The following is a 19,698-nucleotide window of genomic DNA, read 5'->3' on the forward strand; positions in this document are numbered from 1 at the left end:
GTTGGGAGAGGGGGTGGGGTTATGGATATTGGGGAGGGTATGTGCTATGGTTGTGAAGTGTGTAAACCTGGCGATTCGCATACCTGTACCCCTGGGGATAAAAATATATGTTTATAATGCTGTAAAAAAAAAAAAAAAAAAAAGAGAGAGAGAAATGGCACAGCGTGAAGTGTAGTAGTTTATGGACCCGGCCCACACTGTGATCCAAAATAATACCATATGGTGTGAGCGGCCCTGACATTTACAAAGCAATTTTCCCATTTGCAGAACCACATTTAATTATCACAACTCACACATGAGGGAGAGGTACAATGCCTGACACACCACACTGGAGGCTCCAGCAGGGGGAAAGTAGGTTGTCTTTGTTTAAAAGCCAATAAATGACAAAGCTGGGACTGAACACAGTAGAAGTCCCACTTGCCCCACATACTTGTCAACTACAGAGTTCCCCAGTGGGAATTCTAAGAACCAAAACATTTATTTGACCATATTAGTGGACATCTTTCTAAGTATGGTGCACTTGCCAAGTACCCCTAGACAGAGGAGCCTGAAGTCATCTGATGGCCTAGGGTCTGGGCTCTGAGCACCACTCTGTGCCAGACAGTCACGCACAGCAGAAGGCATCTGATTTTGAGATTATTTTGTTCACTTTTAGTCATAGTTGATCACTGAACTTACTGAGCCTGCTCCTAACAGTCAGGAAACAGAACTGAGCTATACAGTGTAAAACTTTGAATATTCCACAAAAGAGGCCGGAAGCACGGAAAGGTTCCATGCATAAGGGTAATTTAATCATGGGTAAAAAAATTAAGCTGACCAAAAAAAGCAAAATGTGAAAGAATGAGATCACTGTCTGATAGAACTTTCCAGGATGAAGGAAATGGCCGCCCGCGGCTAATTGAGAATGTGAAGTGTGGCTGGTCCACATGGGCCTGAGGAATTGAATTTTTAATTTTATTTTAATTAAAATAAAAAGGCCTGTGGCTACCACACTGGAGAGTTCTAGAGAAGAAAATCTGACACCTGAATAGAAAAACAAAGGAGGTTGGAATGGAGATTGAATCAGAGAGGTAAGGCCTATGGCAGAGATCGTCTGAAACTCTATTTACTGTCCCTCCCAAAAACTTTTGTATTATATTGTCATGAATTTCAATCTGAATTTTCATCTTTTTACTTCTCTAGGCCTTATACTGGGTATTTCTTATTGACCCATCTTGCAGATCGCCAGTCTTCCCATGTGATAAAATCGTCTATTAATTCATTTTTATATTTAATTAATTTATTCATGTTTATAAATCCCAGCTCCCAACAAATTTCTCCAGCTTGTCACCTAATTTTGCAACCATATTAATCACATTACTTTAATGCATGTGCCTGATAACTTTCATATCTGCATCACCTGTAGACCTGTTTCTGTTATCTATCTTTGCTTTTGATCATGTCCCTTGCTGTATCTTAGCACTCTCTTTTAGTTGAATGCCAGACATTTTATATAGAAAACTTTAGAAAACTAAGCAAGATTTTATCTTCCGGGGTCTCTGGCAGGCTCAGCGGGTAGAGTGTGCAACTCTTGATCTCAGGGTTGTGAGTTCAAGCCCCACATTGGGTGTAAAGCTTACTTGAAAATAAGATCTTAGACATTTTTTACTTAAAAATAAAATCTTAAACACTTTTTAAAAATTTTCCTGGTAATTGGTAAAACTAGAGAGAACATCTAATCCATTCAGGATTTTAACTAGAGTCTGGGTTTAGCCTAGAGTCTGGGTTTCAGTTTTATATAGTCTAGACTATCTCTGGCTTGGCCTTACTTAAGGGATCCTCAGTGAGAAGCCTACAGTATCAACCAGGGCCCTTCCAACTGTTAAAATTGCCAAAAGTTCTGCTTGCCTCTCAAGCATCCTGATTGACACTTTCTGCATAGCTTCTCTTAACTGCTTAAGTATGACGGAATTTCTCAAAGAGTTAAGTGTCTCCAACAATTGGGGTCACCAACTACTCTTCCCTATGCTCTATTTAGATAGTCCTTCAGAGACAAATTAAGGTAGCTGAAATACATATAATTGTGCAATACAAATGTATTTATGATAAATAAGTGTGTAATTGGTACAACTGAAATCTACATTTCTTTTTTTCTACTTTCTAATTGCTCTCAGAAGGCAGACTTTGATCTGCTATAAATTAGTCTGCCACTACTGAAGAACTCTCCCATTAGAACCTAAATTCCTTAAAATGTATCTTCTATCTCTATATCCCATCTTGGTAGACTGCCTGGCAGCTAGTTAGCGCCTAGTAAATAAATGGATAATCCATTTCTTTCTGAGTCCACAAAGTAAGCCCTCCAGGAATGAATTCTTGGTCTTGTATATAATATTCAATAAGTCACATAATTTGCCCATCATCATCCTGCTTAATTTCCCCACCCACAGCTGACTGCCAGTGCAATCAATCAGATTCTTCCTTCAAGAATTTAAACTAAGAAACATAGTATATAATGGTTGTTGTGGGCCCTGGGGTTGAAGGAGCCTGTGGAATTCTGGGCAGCAGCCATGTTGGAAACACAGGCAAGTGGAACGGAGCAGGGGCAGAACCCGCAAGGGGACACGAAGTGAGAGGACTCAGTGGGGCTGAGGGCTTGATCTTGCTGGAGCTCTAGGCCCCAAGAAGGCTGATATAATGTGGCTGCTATCCTTGCATTTTATGAGCTCCATATCCTTAAATCTATCCCTGCCTTTCTTCTGAATTAGCTTGAAAGGGCTTTCATAACTTCAACAAATTGAGCAGAGGCTAGGAGAACCGTAAAGAGACACAAAGAAAGCAGAAAGGAAAGAGGGATTATCTCCAAGGACCTGAGTTTTCGGGAGATCCAGCATGCCCATAATCATCCCGAGCCTCGCCACTCCAAATGTGGCCCACAGCCAAGCAGTGCGGTGTCACCTGGGGGCTTGTTAGAAGTGCCGAATTCTAGGGTCCCCAAGCCAGACCTACTGGACCAGAATCTGCTTTTAAACCAGATACCCTGGATCAATCATGTCAACTTTAAAGTTTGAGATGCACTAATAAACCTCGGGTTAAAAAACAAACAAAAACAAAACAAAACAAGTTGCCATTTACCGGTTGTGTAACCTTGGGCAAGTTGCTTGATTTCCCAGCGCCTTAGTTTCACAAACAGGGATGACAAATGCCTGCTCTTAAAAGACATGTGAGTCAAACGTGTTAATATATGTGAAGTGCTTACAACAGGGCCCAAGACAGAGTGAGCCATTTTTATCCCAACAGTGTTAGCTCCATTAGAAAAGGGATTTTTGTCTGTTTTTTTCCCGGCTCTAATTCCTGCACCTGCTTCCAGCACCATCCTTTGTTGTTAGTCCTTTGTTTCACTGTGTGAATCTTCAGTCGTCCAAATGGCCCCCAAGAAAAGGTTCCTTGTCCTTGTCGCTAAATGCCTACAGCTCAAAAGGGGTGCTACTGTCCTAGCAAAGGCAGGCATCTTCGGACAACTTTTTCTTCATTTTTCTTTTTCTTTTTCTTTTTTTTCCACAGAAATTATGGGTCCTTGCTGTAGTCAATAACAAAGGCTTCGCCTTACTTAGGATACAAGATAACAAGGTCTGCCTAACCAATTTACAGAGACCTGCACTGAAAAAGCCAACAAACTGGGATTCTAAACTAACAGGGCTCTAAGCAATGAATTAATGCATGTTCCTCATTTCCCTGCAGCGCAACTGTTTTATGGGAAAATGCAGCAAATCTGTTTGCATATGATTAACAACACGGGTCATAACTTTATCTGTTCCATAGACTCCTTCAGAGCTTCAGAAATTTGTCCAAGGTTTTGCCATAAATGATCTTGTTTCAGCTGCTAATCCCCTGCTATCTCAAAGTGAATCTGATACATTGTCAAACCTTGTGTCTGAGCCCAGACACCGTAAGGAAACACAGTGCAGGATGGGTGGGTGAAGGGCTTTGCAGTGGACAAGAATTGGGTCTGCGACTTGAGCAGTGCACCTCCTTCAAGGCACGGCTGCACAGAGCAGGCACAGATTTAGAGAAGCGAGCCTGGAGACACTGAGTGGAAGAGGCCACAGCAGGGTAGATACGGAGGAGGATAAAATGCTTCAAGGAATCATTCTGCTTCACCAAGGAAGGAGTGGCAAATTTTCTAACCACAGGTTATTCACCCTGATCAAAGACTTTTAGAAATAAAATGGCAGTTTCTTGATCATCCAACATGTGTAATGGCTTCGGATGAATTAAGCCATCAGAAGGCTGCAGCCTTTTAAGCAAGATTCCATAAATCTATCACTTTCAACTGCATTTGCCTCACCTGGTGATCCCGGCTGGACTCCCAGACAACTGGGAAGAAGGCACCAAGCATGGTTTCATACCCAAAGTGCTGGCTTTTTCTAAGTATCAATCAGCTCAGGGGAGCTGAACGTCCTCATACATCCTGATAGCTACCTAAGATTGGGGGAGTTCCCAGCGCAATCCCTCCAAGATTAGGAATTCACATGCATTCAATCAGCCTTTTAACCGATGGGTTGTCTTATAGGGTCATGAAAGGGAATGGGGGGCTCATCCTCTGTGCTGGGATTCTGAGGTCCGGAGGAGGAATAGCACTTCCGTCCCTTCCCAGAACGGAGCATGTTACTTGAGTATCCCTGCCTGGCCCTCTCTCTCCTCCTACATCCACTCACCCTCCTACTCCCCCAGGCAAGGGGGCTGGGGAGGAGTCCCTGATCCAGGCGAGCTTCTGATACACAGCCCCTCTCTGGGTGGAGGAATGCGGTCAAGCCCCTGCTGAAGGAGTCTCCGTCTTGTACACGTTCTGAGACTGTGCTCTCAGCGAACAGCTGACGAGGGGATGGGCAGTGTGCGCCCCCTCAGGAAGGTCTCATTACCCCGGCTGCTGGGAGTGATGCCAACCCTGCTTCCCTGGGAGCTCTGTCTGTGGCCACTCAGCTGCATGCTCCTCTTTCATCCTACCTGCAAGGACCACCTCCAGCCATGAAGTGGGGAGCCCCAGGCCACCCTGCTGGGCCTGGGAGAGGCTCCCGAGGAGCAGTGCAACTGATCAGGAAAGCAAAAGGAAGTCCAATTAGACCTTAGCACCAGACGACTTTTCTTAGGATAGCTTTATCCAGAATAAAGTGGGCATTTTTATCTCTGTCTGACTTGGGCTCATTTTTCGATCGGTTTGGGCTCACAGTAGAGAAAACAAGAGCACTCAAAGCTAGGTCATCCACTGACCTACTGACTGCTTTATAATTTCTAGGGACCCCAGTGCCCAGTGGGCAGAGCCTGTGTGACCTCCCTGTGAAGTGCCGGCCAGGATGACGGAGCTGCAGACTGTCTGGGGGCCTCTAGCCAAGACAGCAGAAATCAGATGAATCTCAAAAGGAGCAAGTTGTGAGATCCACCCTATCCTGGCCACTCCAGGAAGAACTGGCTGGAAGTGGCCGCCGGATCAAACAGTCTGGAAGAATGCAGCCCAGAGGCACCCCGACAAACTGATCCTATCAGCCTCCTGTCTGGAAAAAGCAGGTTGGAAAGAAAGAATCTTAGTCAAGCCCCCTGCGATGAGACCCGTGGGGAAACCATCACTCAAAGAGGTGTGAAAACTGAGAGCCTTGATTGCTAACTTAGACAGAATGTCCTGCCAACTCCCCTGGGGAGGACGGTTTCACAGGCTGTGGCAGACTGTGTCCCCGAGCCCCTGAGACAATGCCCTCCCGACTGAGGGGCTCCCATTCCCCTCCTGGTCTTCTTTTCACAGATCATACTGACACCCTTCTCTGGACCTGCGCTGACCCCATCATCCATAGAACAGGTGGCTGACAATTTTTAGGGGCCTTGGAAAGGCTCCTTTTCTTCCAAAACTCTTTCTCATCTGCTCTCCCTGTGTCCCCAGTTCCTTTAACAAAAGATCCTACAATTAAAGCAGCTTAAATTGGAACCATGGGTTATATCCAAAGGAAGGTGCACAGCACGTTTCTGATAAGGAAGGCCTTCTGGAATGCAGATATTGATGGAGAGGAGTGTAGAAGGGTCCCCGGCTCAGCCAGAGGTCTGAGAAGGCTGCAGGGACACGGCACAGGCCAGCCTGAGTTCGAGAGACATACCTTCGCCTTTCTAGTCCCACTGTTCTTCAGGCTGGGCTTAAGTATCCTCTCAGATTACATACACAGATTTTAATCATAGAGAATGTTACCTTTATTTAGTGCCCAAAGACCAAGATTTCTAAAACTTTGGTGTGTAGGGGAATTCACTGGGACTCTTGCTAAAATGAACATTCCAAGGCATCACCCCTGATCTTCTGATGAGAAATTTGGGGCAGGCTTAGGAATGTGCACAACTGGGGAGCACGTCATTCAGGAAAGTCCGAGGCTCGAGGTCTCAGGATTCCGCTTAGAGAAGCCCTGCCTCGCACGCTCTGAGTAGAGAGGTGAGCACAGAGTCCAAGGAGACGTGGGAGAGGGGATTCAAGTCACCAGGAGCCAGACCCGGGGCCTCCATCGCTCGTCCAGTCCAGGGCAAGGTCTGGAGCTCGAAACTCAAATAATGCCTCTCTCCCTTTCATCTAGGAAAAAGAAAAGTAACAGCAAAGCCTAAGGAGTAAGCCTATCACATGAGTGTTGTTTACAAAAAACTCCAAACAGGCCCCTTTAAATGGCATGTCTTAGGACAAAAGAACACAGTTTTCAAGGAAGTTACTTTCTAAAGAACAGACCATCTGTAACGACTGATGTGTCTCCCCAAATGGCTGACTCAAACTTGGAAACTGGAGAGAATGTGAGCGAGGGACACCGTGCTCCAACGGTGACCTGGTAGTTCATGCTCTCCCTCCCTGCACACCGTGTTGCCTTAGAAAGCATCACTGTGCCCCACGCCTTCATCTTGTTATCCACCACCCCCAGATGACGGGAAGGTGACTGCTGGACTGTACCTGTCTTCCTCACTTCTCAGAATCCTTCTGGGCCCACTGTAAGTCACGGTTACTTTGAACGAACAAATGAATGGAATGAGCATGAGCACTGGTATCAGTGGGTCAAGACCTCCCGAAAGGAACTTGGTCCTGGGATGATGACACTGTTACATTCTGGAAGGCTAGGAAGAGAGGCCAGGGAGGGACCCATCCTACCTAGTCACCTCCCTTCGTCTGGAAGCCCGGCCCCCAAAGCAATGGGAATGCACCAGTACACCGGGCCATTAAGCCTGACTTCTCTGCAAAGTTTGGGCCCAGGAGTTACGTACTGTGTGTCTGCTGTGATTAATCCTATGGCCTCTGAGTTCTTAGTTCATTACAGAATGGAGGCAGAAAGACCCAAGATCTTAAGCAGAAGGCAATTCTTAAGCTCACTGAAACTGAAAGGAGAGGGACAGCCACTGAAAACCCTGGTCCCTGGCATGTAGATCTCGCTGACTGGCACCCAAGGGCTGCAGGAATCCACACAGCAGACACTGCCTTGCCTCAGTCTCCTTAAGCAGCATCTTGCACAGATCAATAAGAGGGAAAATCAGAGGAGACCAGAAGAGGTTGGTGATATGAAATACACACAAAGAAAGATCCTTAGGAGCACCTGGGTGGCTCAGTGGGTTAAAGCCTCTGCCTTCGGCTCAGGTCATGATCCCAGGGTCCTGGGATAGAGCCCCCGCATTGGGCTCTCTGCTCAGCAGGGAGCCAGCTTACCCCTCCCCTCTCTCTCTGCCTGCCTTTCTGCCTACTTGTGATCTCTGTCAAATAAATAAATAAAATCTAAAAAAAAAAAAAAAAAAAAAGAAAGAAAGAAAGAAAAGAAAGAAAGATCCTTAAAGAAAATAAAGAGGCAGCAACACTTTTGCTGCAAATTCAAAAATGCATACACTCAGTTCATGGTCCCTTCTTATTCAACAAGGGACGGTTTCCCAAGGAAAAAAAACTGTTAAAAATGTAGCTGTGTCGCCACGATTTATAACTGGATCAGCGTTCTCAGGGAAGGCAGGGGCAGCCCCAGGGACACACAGAGACTTTCTCTGTCTCTGACCTTTGGAAGTTCGCCTAGTGCTTCATTTCCCCCTTGTGTCTCCAAGATTCAGGCCAAAGGCAGTCTCTCTTGGGGCTCTGACAAAGCCATGCATGCGAGTAAGACCTCCGAGTGACCTACAGGGAGCAGCTGATGAGAAACGGAAAAGTTCCAGTTACGTCTATTTCAAGCCACGCTTTTTTTTCGTGTCCACTGTAAGACAAATTCTAAAACACAACGGAAAGCAAAAGAGCAAACAAGCCAACAAATGAAGACCCGGATTAAACAGACTTCCCATTATGACAAGGCAGTTGGAAAAGAAGGTCGCCTTGGGAGATGGAATCTGCTACGGAATACAAAGGCCCAGTGTATGACCCCAAAAGCCATTAGGAAACGCTGAAATGTAGGTCTTGGGAATTGGCGCTCCAGATACAAGGCCAGGTCTACATACTTCCTAGCTTCCACCTTCCACTCCTTGTTGCCGTTCATTAAAATGGCATTTTACCAAAGAGCCTGGGTCACTCATTCTTTCTTTCTTCCCCACCCTCCCCCCACCCCCACCCCCCGCCAAAATACAATCACTGAGCCCTTCTATGTACCATGCCCTGTGTCAGGTATGAGGATGCATTTCAGAAGAATCTGGTAGGGTCCCTGGAATCGAGGCTATCCCTAGCTAGGTCGACCATGCCAACCTCGGCTCTTACCATGACCCGCCCCCCCCGGTCTGGCCCTCACCAACCACAGACATGCAGCCAGCTCTAGCAAGTCGTCTGCATACTCCTCTTCCCTCTGTCTACCTTTGCTCAGCCTGTTTTGTCTCTTGACATGGCATGGACAACAGCTGTCCTGGCCCCCCTCACCCTGTGGCGCAGTAGAATCCTACAACCTCCAGGTGACCTCCTCATTTCCCCTGAGAATATATCCTTGTCTCTCCTTTACTCCCATCCCAGTGTCACCCTCGTCTATGGCCTGTTCACACTTTTTCTTAGCTATCTCCATAACATCTCTCAGATCCATGCTCTTATCTACATGTTCCTCCTCCAGATGGCGAGGCTGGGGCCCAGAGAAGGGGATCAGACCCCCCACCCATCCCTCTCTTTAAGGTAGACGCAGCAATAACGGGCTCATAACCCGGGGCTTACTACGTGTGTGTTCAGTTTGATTTCAGTCTCTTAAATTCTTCCAAGACCATGGCAGTTGGAGTGAGGGTAGGCACACTGAAGAATTGTTTCAAGCGTAGTTTAAATTACACTCCTGTTGTCAATTTGTCCCCTTTGAGGATCTGGACCTGTTGACACTTTCAACATCTTGATATGTGCTTGCTTAATTAAGCAGTAGCACTAAATGTTTAGTAAATCTCACTCCTAATTATCTGCTTCGTGTCTCCAGTGAAAAAGGAATTATTTAATTTCTTCCCCTGAAACTTGAAATATGGGTTCCCTATGGTAGTACTTTCAGATCCAATTATTAAATTCCCTCTAACATTTTGGGGTTAACTAGTCAAATAAGAAATTGTAATTTCATCTTTGCCCCCTAATACTTTTAGGGTAACAGAGTTTTCCATTTGCTTTGTTCACTCCGTACATTTAAAGCTTATTTATATAATCTTGAGTCAAATAGCCATTTGGCTTATTAAAATATGTTATTTGGGGTCAGACTGAGATACTGATTAAATTGCAGGAGACAGCCTTTGCAAATTGCCTCTATTATTAGCGTTTTCACTGTTAATGAAGACATCTCCATCTGAAAGTAGGCAGATTCATTTTGGCTCAGAGTATTAGTCTGCCTCTGAGTCTGTGGGTGGCAGGACTGGGCTGAAAAGCCATCAAGGGTAACTTTTTATGAGGTCTGGGGAATTAAATTTGCTGTCCCTTAAGACCTCACTGGGCAGCTTCATCTCCCCATCGGGTAGTACCCCAAACTTCTACTCATACTCTTTCATTTCCATTCTGATCTGTTGTTTCCATCTGATCAGTTGTTTGGCCAACTACAACGTTTTTAAATCACAGTGCTGGGTACAAGGCATTCAGGACTCCACCTCCCTACTATCCCTGGAGTTGGGCAGGACCTTACCTTGTTCTTCACTTCATTGTGTCTCACCCGCACTGAGGCCCACATCTGCATCTCACCTGCTCATGATGAATGAGCAAGAAGATGTTACCTACACATGACTGTCATTGGAGCAGAAGACACAAGGCTCACAGGGCCCCTGGGGATCGAGGTGACTGCAGCTGGTCCTCACCTAGACACTGTGCTTCTCTGAATGTCCCACAGACTGACCTTCTGGGGCTCCGGGCAGAAAGCTTCTCCCTCCAGTGCTGCCTTCCACTAAGAATATTCTGCTTTGTCTAGACAGCCAGATGGGCTGGTCTGGAGGTGTTTGAATCAACACCAACCCAAACTAGCTCCTTCTGTTGCCCCAAATATTGGCTCCATCCCTACCCCTGCCTTTAGACATTCTCCCTCCTCCCCACCCGCCATGGTTTCAGCTGTCTGACTCAGAAATCAGTTCTCACTAGCCGGATCAGATAGGGACTTCAGCTCCTCACGCCTGTGTACTTACCTGACAGGGTGGCCTCCAGCCATCTTACTCTCAAACCTAAATGCCTCCTATGGACCAGCTGTGGGCACCACCCTGCTCATACTACTGAGATAGACCTCTGTGTGCCATCCCCAAGCTCTCTTTCTTGCCCACACCCAGTTGATTACTAAAGACTTCCCATCTGACCTCTCCACGTCCCTCCATTCCTCCTGTCAAATGTCGTCCTCTTTCATTCCAAGCCTGGGCAGCTACAAAAGGCTGCCTCATCCTCTAGTCTGGTTCCCCAAATCCATGCCCTGACCAGCCAACGCAGGGATCTGTCAGAAGGTTCTAATACTTTCTGGGGTTTTCCAAGGGCTAAAACAGAGATTCCCCCAAACTGCCTGATGATCAAATCATCTAAACTTCATGTTAAATATTCAAATCCCATCCCAGGCCTAGTAGACTGGGATCCCCGGGGGCAGATGTTTGGGAATCTTGGGATTGTTACCAGTAGCCCCAGTGATTCTTATCATTTAGAGGAGATTGAGAAGAACAGCCTACAAAATCAAGTGTAAATTCCTTAATATTCAGGACAAGCCCCTCCACCTTCACCCCTGCCTGACTCCCCCAGTTATCCACGGCTGCCTCGCCCCAGCTCAGACTCCAGACCCACAGTGATAGCAGGCCCACTCGCTGAGATGCTGCCTCCTCCCATTTACCGCTGCAGAAATGGCCCTGCCTTCTCCCCCATCCTTGGGGGCGCTCCCGTGTGTTGAATGAATGCCCCGTGCACACCGTGTTCATTGCACATACGTTACCCTCTAACATCCTATTTGTGTATCAGCCACCCCTACAGACAGATCTACCCAGATATACCCATATGTCCCAAGTTTCCAGCAGGGCAGGGACTCAATAAAATGCCAACCAAGTGAAGGGATAAAGGAGCCCACCCAGCGCCGCTGAGCACCGCAGCCCACGCGTGATTCCCCGAGGCACTGTGTTCACTGAGCCCAGCAAAGCTTCGTCCGCCGAACGGATCGCATCTCTGGAGGCCGCCGCTCATGTCCTCATCACACTCGCCCCTCTCCTCTAGTTTGAGTCAATCTTTCTGGAAATGAGGTTCCCTAAAAGGACTATTGGAGTCCCCATTAGTCGCACCAGTGCAGCGCACACGACACAGCCGCCTTCCTTCGCAGGGACACCGGGCCAGTCTGCACATGGACGGAAATCATGGCGGTGTCAGCCCTGCAGCGTGGCCCTGCAGACATGGGGCTCATTCGCGGCCCCTGTCACCAAGGTCCTATCGCAGAGACAGCCTCTCGGCCTCTCGTGGACCATCCCACTGTGCCTGGGCTGTGCTTTCCCTGCGTGCTGTTGTTTCCCGCCTGTATTTCTGACCTCTCCGGATTCGTTTTTATTATGTTTTTACTCCTTGCTGACATGAAAAACATTTCCCAATTTTGCATTTTCTGTGAAGTTCATTAGGGTGCCATGTGCGCCTTTTTCAATGTCGTTGATTAAACAATTAAATGAAATCAGACCTAACATTGGCCCTCCTCATTTCCAGATATTGGCTTCTCCAAAGGGTTCCAGTTCCCTGTGTCACTTAGGACTTTTTTTTTTTTTTTTTTTTTTTTTATTTGCCAGAGAGAGAGAGGGAGAGAGAGCAAGCACAGGCAGACAGAATGGCAGGCAGAGGCAGAGGGAGAAGCAGGCTCCCTGATGAGCAAGGAGCCCGATGTGGGACTCGATCCCAGGACGCTGGGATCATGACCTGAGCTGAAGGCAGCTGCTTAACCAACTGAGCCACCCAGGCGTCCCCACTTAGGACTTTTTGATCCATTTTCTCTGCCCACAGGTCTTCGTGCATAACATTCCTTACCTTTCCTTCTACCTCCATGTAATAAAAATAACACCGTCAGGTTCATCTGATAGGACTTCTCCAAAATAAACTGAGCATGGCTCCTTGGTCCTCTAGAGGGTCACACATTTCAGTTTTCATTATTTATCATTTCATTTTGTGCCACTCAGCACCCATCCCTACAGTCAGAAGCCCTCCCTCCCACGATCTCACACAGACATGATTTGCAGATAAGCCCCGATTTGTCAATTCCCTATTCTTCAAAATCCACACTTCTCCATCACGTTTTACTGACATGCACAGTTAAAACATAAAATGGCAAGTCGTGCTTTGCCTCAAATTCATACAACTTATATTTCTTAGCCACACATTTTCAGCGATGTCTCCGGGGGAAATTGCCAAGACAAATCCTTATGTTAGTGCAAATTTTTTCCCAATAACTTGTTATTTATTTTTTTTTTTCATACACATGCTCAAGGACTCACCCCAAATTGGGGGAAACTCAAAAAAATAGAGAGCAAAGTAAACAAATAATACCACAGGTATTGGGATGCGCTGGTTTGGTTTGGTCTTGGGCTTTCTGTTCCTTTTATTACTTGGCATGACATTTATAAAGCATTTTATAAGCACATGGATAGCGAGCCGGACTTTGTAAGGAGCCACCATGTCAGGGACACAGCAGGGATGTGACAGGTTGTGGTTTATGTACAATTCCCTGAACACCCCTTGTTAAGTGCATCTCTCCTCCCCTTCAGCAAATTAGATCAAAGCATAAGTGATAAGGACTGATGTACGATCACACCCTTGACTCCACTGTAACACATATAAACAATTTAAAGACGCTAGACTTCAATCAGCATTCATGAAAATTTAGTTGTGGTGCCACCATGATATCCAGGAGTTTCACGTATTCAACAAGCTGGCAAGTGAGCTTTCCCAGTAATGACCTTTCCAACCGGTAGGCCCACTAGCCATATTTCCATCCCTTTCCTCCTCAGAGGACAGCAACATGTGACCTTTTGTATGTGGTGATCACTCCCAGGTCAGAAAGAACTCCAACTAAGGAAAAGTCTGATGTCCTGGAGAACGCTAGAGGCTTTGAGACAGGAATTCTGAGGCACCTGCCTAGAAAAGCATATGATGGGATGAAGTTGCCCTAGGCCCTAATCTCCTTACAACTGCAGTGTTTCAAAACGAAAAGCTCTTTGAATATCCACCTGCCGGTTTGTTCATCTCTTCTCTGAGGCACGACTTTTACAGACCAGGAACTTGCAGAAAACCTCAGCCCCCTCCGATAATCTCTTTCTCTGACCTACCTCGAAGGTGCTGCATTGAATCGGGAAGCCAGAAGCCACAAACTTGAAACAACGTCCAGGTTGCAACTTACAACAAGTTTGCTCCTACAAACACCAGACCAGACCAATCAGAGCCACAGTGGACCCCAGCCCTGACTTTCGACTTTGTCCTCTTGTTATAATGCTAAAAATCATGGCCAGGGATAGAGACTTGACATGCAAATAAAATGTTGTCAACTGCACCTGCGCACCCAAGTCCCTGTATTTCCCTACCTTTACGTGCGACATATATACATGACGTCACTCCTTTCCTGCCTCAACTCCTCCAAACACTTGCCCAGCCCTTGCTCGGGGAGGAGTCTGGTATCCCTTTCACTAAGGCTGTCTCTCCCATGCCCAGGCCTGAGCTTGCAGTAAAGGCTATCCACATCAACTTTGGCCTGTGTCTGTTTCTACCTGGGAGGGTCAGAGAACCCTAAAGTCAGTAACACCTTGGCTAAAAAAAAAAAAAAAAAAAAAAAGAGTAGGAAAGTTGGTTTTCAAAACTTTAGGCTATCTCTGACAAGTTTCTAGGATGGATTTTTTTTTTTATTATTATTAAGACTAATTTTTTTAGGGGCGCCTGGGTGGCTCAGTGGGTTGGGCCCCTGCCTTCCGCTCGTGATCCCGGAGTCCTGGGATTAAGCCCCGCGTCAGGCTCTCTGCTCGGTGGGGGGCCTGCTTCCCCCTCTCTCTGCCTCTGCCTGCCACTCTGCCTACTTGCGATCTCTCTCTGTCAAATAAATAAATAAAATCTTAAGAAAAAAAAAAGACTAATTTTTAGAGCAGTTTTAGGTTCAGAGCAAAATTGAGGGGAGGATACAGAGATCTCCCATACCTCCAGCCCCTACATACGCACAGCCTCCCCCACTGTGAACACCCCACCAGAGGGATGCATTCGGTACAACAGATGAAACTACAATGACACATCATAATGACCAGAGTACATCATTTACTTTAGGGTTCACTCTTGGTGTGGTACGTTCTACAGGTTTAGACAAATTAATAATGACACGTGTCCACCATTATCGTATCATACAGAATGTTTTCATTGCTGCAAAGTTCTCTGTGTTCCATCTGTTCATCCCTCCCTCCCCCAAACCTCTGGCAACCACGGATCTTTGTACTGTCTCCATAGTTTTGCCTTTTCCAGAACGACATATGGTTGGAATCACACAGTACTCAGCTTTTCAGACTGGCTTCATTCACTGCACAGAAAGCATTTCAGGTCCCTCCATGTCTTCATGGCTCGATAGCTCATTTCTTTAGAATGGATTTTTTAAAGTGTTTTAAGAAATTTAAAAAGGAAACGGTAGATTACTAAGAGCCATTGGCAGGTCAATCCCAATTGCTTTTCTGATAGGTTTACTAGCGGGGATCATGAAAAAGTCACAGATACCTCAAAGCTGGTTTTTCAGTAGAGAACTGACCGTCCCTAGCAGTGGCCATGTGGGAAAATATGGTCAAGATAAAGCCCAAATGGTTAAATTAAAATTCCTAGCGCTGTTAACAAAAAGAGTACAGGTAGATGACTCACTTCCCCCAAAGTCCTGGTCAATGCAATAAGGTTAGCTAAAACAGTGACATATCAATTTGCAGACATTCTTGAGAAGCAACTGAAAAAGTCTATATTAAAAAAAAATAAGTCACTATGTTGCCAAATGCAAGCCAACTTTTCTATACATCAGTAATAACCAATTTAAAAGAGGTGTGTGTGTGTGTGTGTGTGTGTGTGTGTATGCATGTAAGGAGAAGGGATAGATCCCATTTACAAGTGTGCAATACCTAGAAATAAACATACTAAAAATATTCCAGACTCATGTTAAGATATCTTTTACTGAAAGACTTAAAAAAAAAAACCACACGGCATGCATGAAGGAATCTACTAGTTCTGTGGATAGGAATATTTAAAATCATAAAGACATTGGGCATCTGAGTAGCTAAGTAGGTTCACCATCCGACTTCTGATTTTGGCTTAGGTCATGATCTCGGGTCTTAAGCCCCACACTGGGCTCTACACTGGGAGTGGAACCTGATTAAGATTCTCTTTCCCCCTCCCTTTGGCCATTCTCTTTCTCTCTCTCCCTTTCTTAAAAAAAAAAAAAAAGGAAAAAGAAAAAATCATAAAGACCATGCCAAAGTAATTTATAAAGTCAATTAAATTCCAATAAAATCAAACCCCAACATAATTTCTACAAAACTATGTAAGATCAGCTGAAGGAAAAACTAAATGAGACTAGGCAAAACATTTATTTAAAAAATAATGAGACTTGCCCTATCCTCTAATAATTAAAATAGTGCTTTATCTGTGAGTATGGAGTTTGCATTTAAATGTAGGAATTTTGCTCATGACATCATAGCATTTCAAAACAGGGAAACTTTATCTGTTCAATAGATAATGTAGGGACAAAAAGACAGCCATTTGGAAACAAAAAGTTAGTTAATTATTCCACACCTTATACGAAAATGGATTTCAGGGGTGCCTGGGTGGCTCATTCATTGAGCATGTGCCTTCCACTCAGCTCATGATCTCAGGGTCCCAGGATCGAGCTCTGCATTGGGCTCCCTGCTCAGTGGGAAGCCTGCTTCTCCCTCTCACATTCTCCCTGCTTGTGATCCCTCTCTCGCTGTCTCTCTGTCAAATAAATAAAATCTTGCAAAAAAATGGATTCTAAAGAGATAAAGGAGTAAAAGTTTCTTTTAATCCTTTAAAAATATTAAAGAAAAATACAGAAAATACTTTTGTAAGCATGGGTGGGAAATACCCTCCCAGATAATATATGAAATCAAGGTACCATGTGCAATTTATTGAATAAATTATATCTCAGTAAAAAAATACAACTGAAAACAGGAATATCATAAAGGGAAAAAGAAACCTGGCAAATTTGACAAAATAAATAGCTTGAAAATGTAAAATATCCATGTGGTTAAAAAAAATAAACAAAGTGTAAAGATAAGTAACAAATAGGAAGAAAATTTTGTACTATACATAACAGCTAAAGAATTAATGATCAAAAAAATATATATATGTATGAAAAAGACAGCAAGCAACTGAAAAATAGGCAAAGGTTAGGGACAGGCAATTGACAGAAAACTTTCTTTTAAAGGTTTATGTATTTATTTTTAAAGAGAGAAACAGAGAGAGTGAGAGAGAGCACGAGTGGAAGGGACACAGAGAGAGGGAGAAAGAGAATCCCAAGCAGACTCCATGCTGAGCGCAGAGCCCACAACCTGAGAGAAACAAAGGGCTCAACCCCACAACCTGAGACAAAACCAAGGGTCAGGCACTTGACTGGCTGTGGCACCAGGAGCCCCAACAGAAGAAATTTTTTTAAACAGTCAATAAACATATGATGAGATGTTCAACCTCACTAATAATTGAATACAATAATTAAAATTAAATTGTATTGAATATAATAATCGAAATTAAAACAACAATGAAATATTCTTTTTCCCATCACCAGGATAAATAATGAAAAAGATTAATAATATCCATCGATAATGAGGCTTCAAGGAAATAGACCCTATCATGCAATGATGGTCAGAGTATAAATTGTAAAATCTTTTTGGAGAGCATATGGACATTGTCAAAAATTTAAATATGCATGGACTTAGGCCTAGCAATTCTCTTTCCAGGAATTCAAAAGACACACTTGAAAATGTGTAGAAGGATGTTCACTGAAGCACTTGTTATGTTAATGAAAAATTGGACGTTTCTGAGACTTCATCACTAGAGGGATGATGGCATACAGTTTGGTGTCATCTGACTATGTAATATCACTTACAAAAAAGAGCATAAATAACATCATTGTCAATACTTATAAGGCATGAAGTGTGGTGTTATTGGAATATATGTGTGGGGGCAGGCACTAATGCCCACAGAAGAGGGACTTGATGGAGGCAGACCACACCATGGACAATGATTACCTCTGGGGACAGCAGTGCCCCTGAGGATGTTAGGATGTAATCTCGGTGGGCTAGCATGCACAAAGAAGTCCTGAGGAAAGAGGAAGGATAGACAAGCGCCTCGAACGAGATGTACAATTGGAATAGGCCAAGGAAAAAGAGATGACTTCTCCCAGAGAAGGTTACGTTATCGACCAAGTCTTGCTTCCCTCATGTATTGGTAGCAAGAAGTGCCATCAAAAGGTGTTCATTCGGGGGCACCAGGTGGTGGGTATTGTAGAGGGCACGGATTGCATAGAGCACTGGGTGTGGTGCAAAAATAATGAATGTTGTTATGCCGAAAAAATAAAAATTTAAAAAAAAAAAAAAAAAAGGTGTTCATTCATTCACCAGCCAACCTCCTTTGGCAACGGTGAGATGAGAAGACACAGCGTGTCAACCATTCTTCCTGGGACTTTACAGTGGAAGACCAGCAATTTTATCTCACATTAAAAACAATGCAAGAAAGGGAGTGTGACAGTCCATGGTCAAGGGCAGGGGACAGGGGTAGTGTTAAAAGCATTCCTGAGGGGTGCTTGGGTGGCTCAGTGGATTAAGCCTCTGCTTTCAGCTCAGGTCATGATCTCAAGGTCCGGGGATTGAGCCCCGTATCGGGTTCTCTGCTCAGCGGGGAACCTGCTTCCCCCCGCCCTCTCTGCCTGCCTCTGCCTACTTGTGATCTCTCTCTCCGTCAAATAAATAAATAAAATCCTTTAAAAAAATAAATAAAAGTATTCCCGAGAAAATTGCTCTGCTCCTGTGAATGGCTTGAGAAACCTTCAGGAAGGAGAGCAAAGTGAGTTCCTTAGAACAGAGGGACTCCGGAGCCCAGAGGAGGAAAGGCGCTCACTCCAAAAACACTTGTGAGAATTGCTATTCAGTGTTATAGCCCAAAAGTATTTGCCCACAGGACTTTTCATTGTGTTTGTTTTTGTTCTGGTTTTCCGTATAACAATTATTAATATGAGGTGAAGATTTAGGAAAATAAGGCTCATGGAAATGAGCAAGGAAAAGGGCCTGGGGAAATGGTGCCCCAGGAGGTTGGAGCCAGGGGCCTCTTCCCCGCCTTGGGCCTTACGGAGAAGGACAGTGAGCCAAGCTTCCGCACTCTGCCCCCAGCATGGGACAGACATGTTCCAACCTAAACAAGCCAGTCTGCTTTCAGGTCATTTATGTAGAGTCACCTTTTCTTAACCTTCCTGGTGTAGTCCCCTTGAAGCCTACGTGGAATGCTCTAGAAGGTATGGTCATCACTTTCTAAGGTTTCTGATCGTCCCATTGAAAAACCACAGCCCTTCCCAGATGCTGAGACAGTGCGAGGAGCAGGAGGCTCTGAGTTAGGGCAGAGGCAGCTGGGGAGGCCCAGCTCTGCTGTGAGATTAGAACCACTTCCAGGGCCTGTGGGGGATGAGCGTGAGACCGACAGAGAGACAAGGGAAAGAGGAAGTGAAGGGAAGGGGAAGGAGGAGGGGAAGGAAGAATCAGAAATGGGAGGTCCAGGAGATGGAAAGAAAAGGAGAGGAAGAAGAAAAAAGAGGTTCAGAGAGTGGGAACAGGAAGGAGGGAGGGAGGAAGGGGATTAGGGGGAAGGGGGAGAAGGAGGACAAGGGTCTGTATTTCGAGTGAAACCTTATGAACCACCTCAGGTTTGGGGAGCAAGTACCTAAGTAAATGTTCTAGAAGGAACCCACCTTCACTCCATGAAAGTAGATTCACATTAAATGTGAAAAGTGAAGATGACGGCACTTGAAGGCAAGGAACTTTTCATCTATTCTAATTGGCACAGAGTCCTTACTACCAAGAGATGTAGTGTACAATTCCAGAATATACTGTGACATAAACATAAAAAGGACACGTATAAGATCTTGTGTTTCAGAGCCAAGTGATATTCAGAGTGAATTCCCTCCTTGGCCCTTGGTCATCTGATGCATTTTTCTGTTTTCTGTGCCAAAAGATATATTTATACTAATAGTCATTTGTTTTCTTGAATGAATTTGCTTAGGGAGAAAAAAATACACATTTCAGCTAATACAT

The 19,698-nt window shown here is 45.0% G+C and overlaps 1 protein-coding gene across 3 annotated transcripts in view; it reads right to left on the reverse strand.

The window, feature by feature from the left end:
* The window catches only part of VSTM4 (V-set and transmembrane domain containing 4), a 106,076-nt gene that overhangs the window by 77,192 nt on the left and 9,186 nt on the right, over positions 1-19,698 (reverse strand). The window lies entirely within an intron of this gene.

Source organism: Lutra lutra, chromosome 14 (assembly GCF_902655055.1).
Source record: "Lutra lutra chromosome 14, mLutLut1.2, whole genome shotgun sequence".
NCBI classification, from domain to species: Eukaryota; Metazoa; Chordata; class Mammalia; order Carnivora; family Mustelidae; genus Lutra; species Lutra lutra.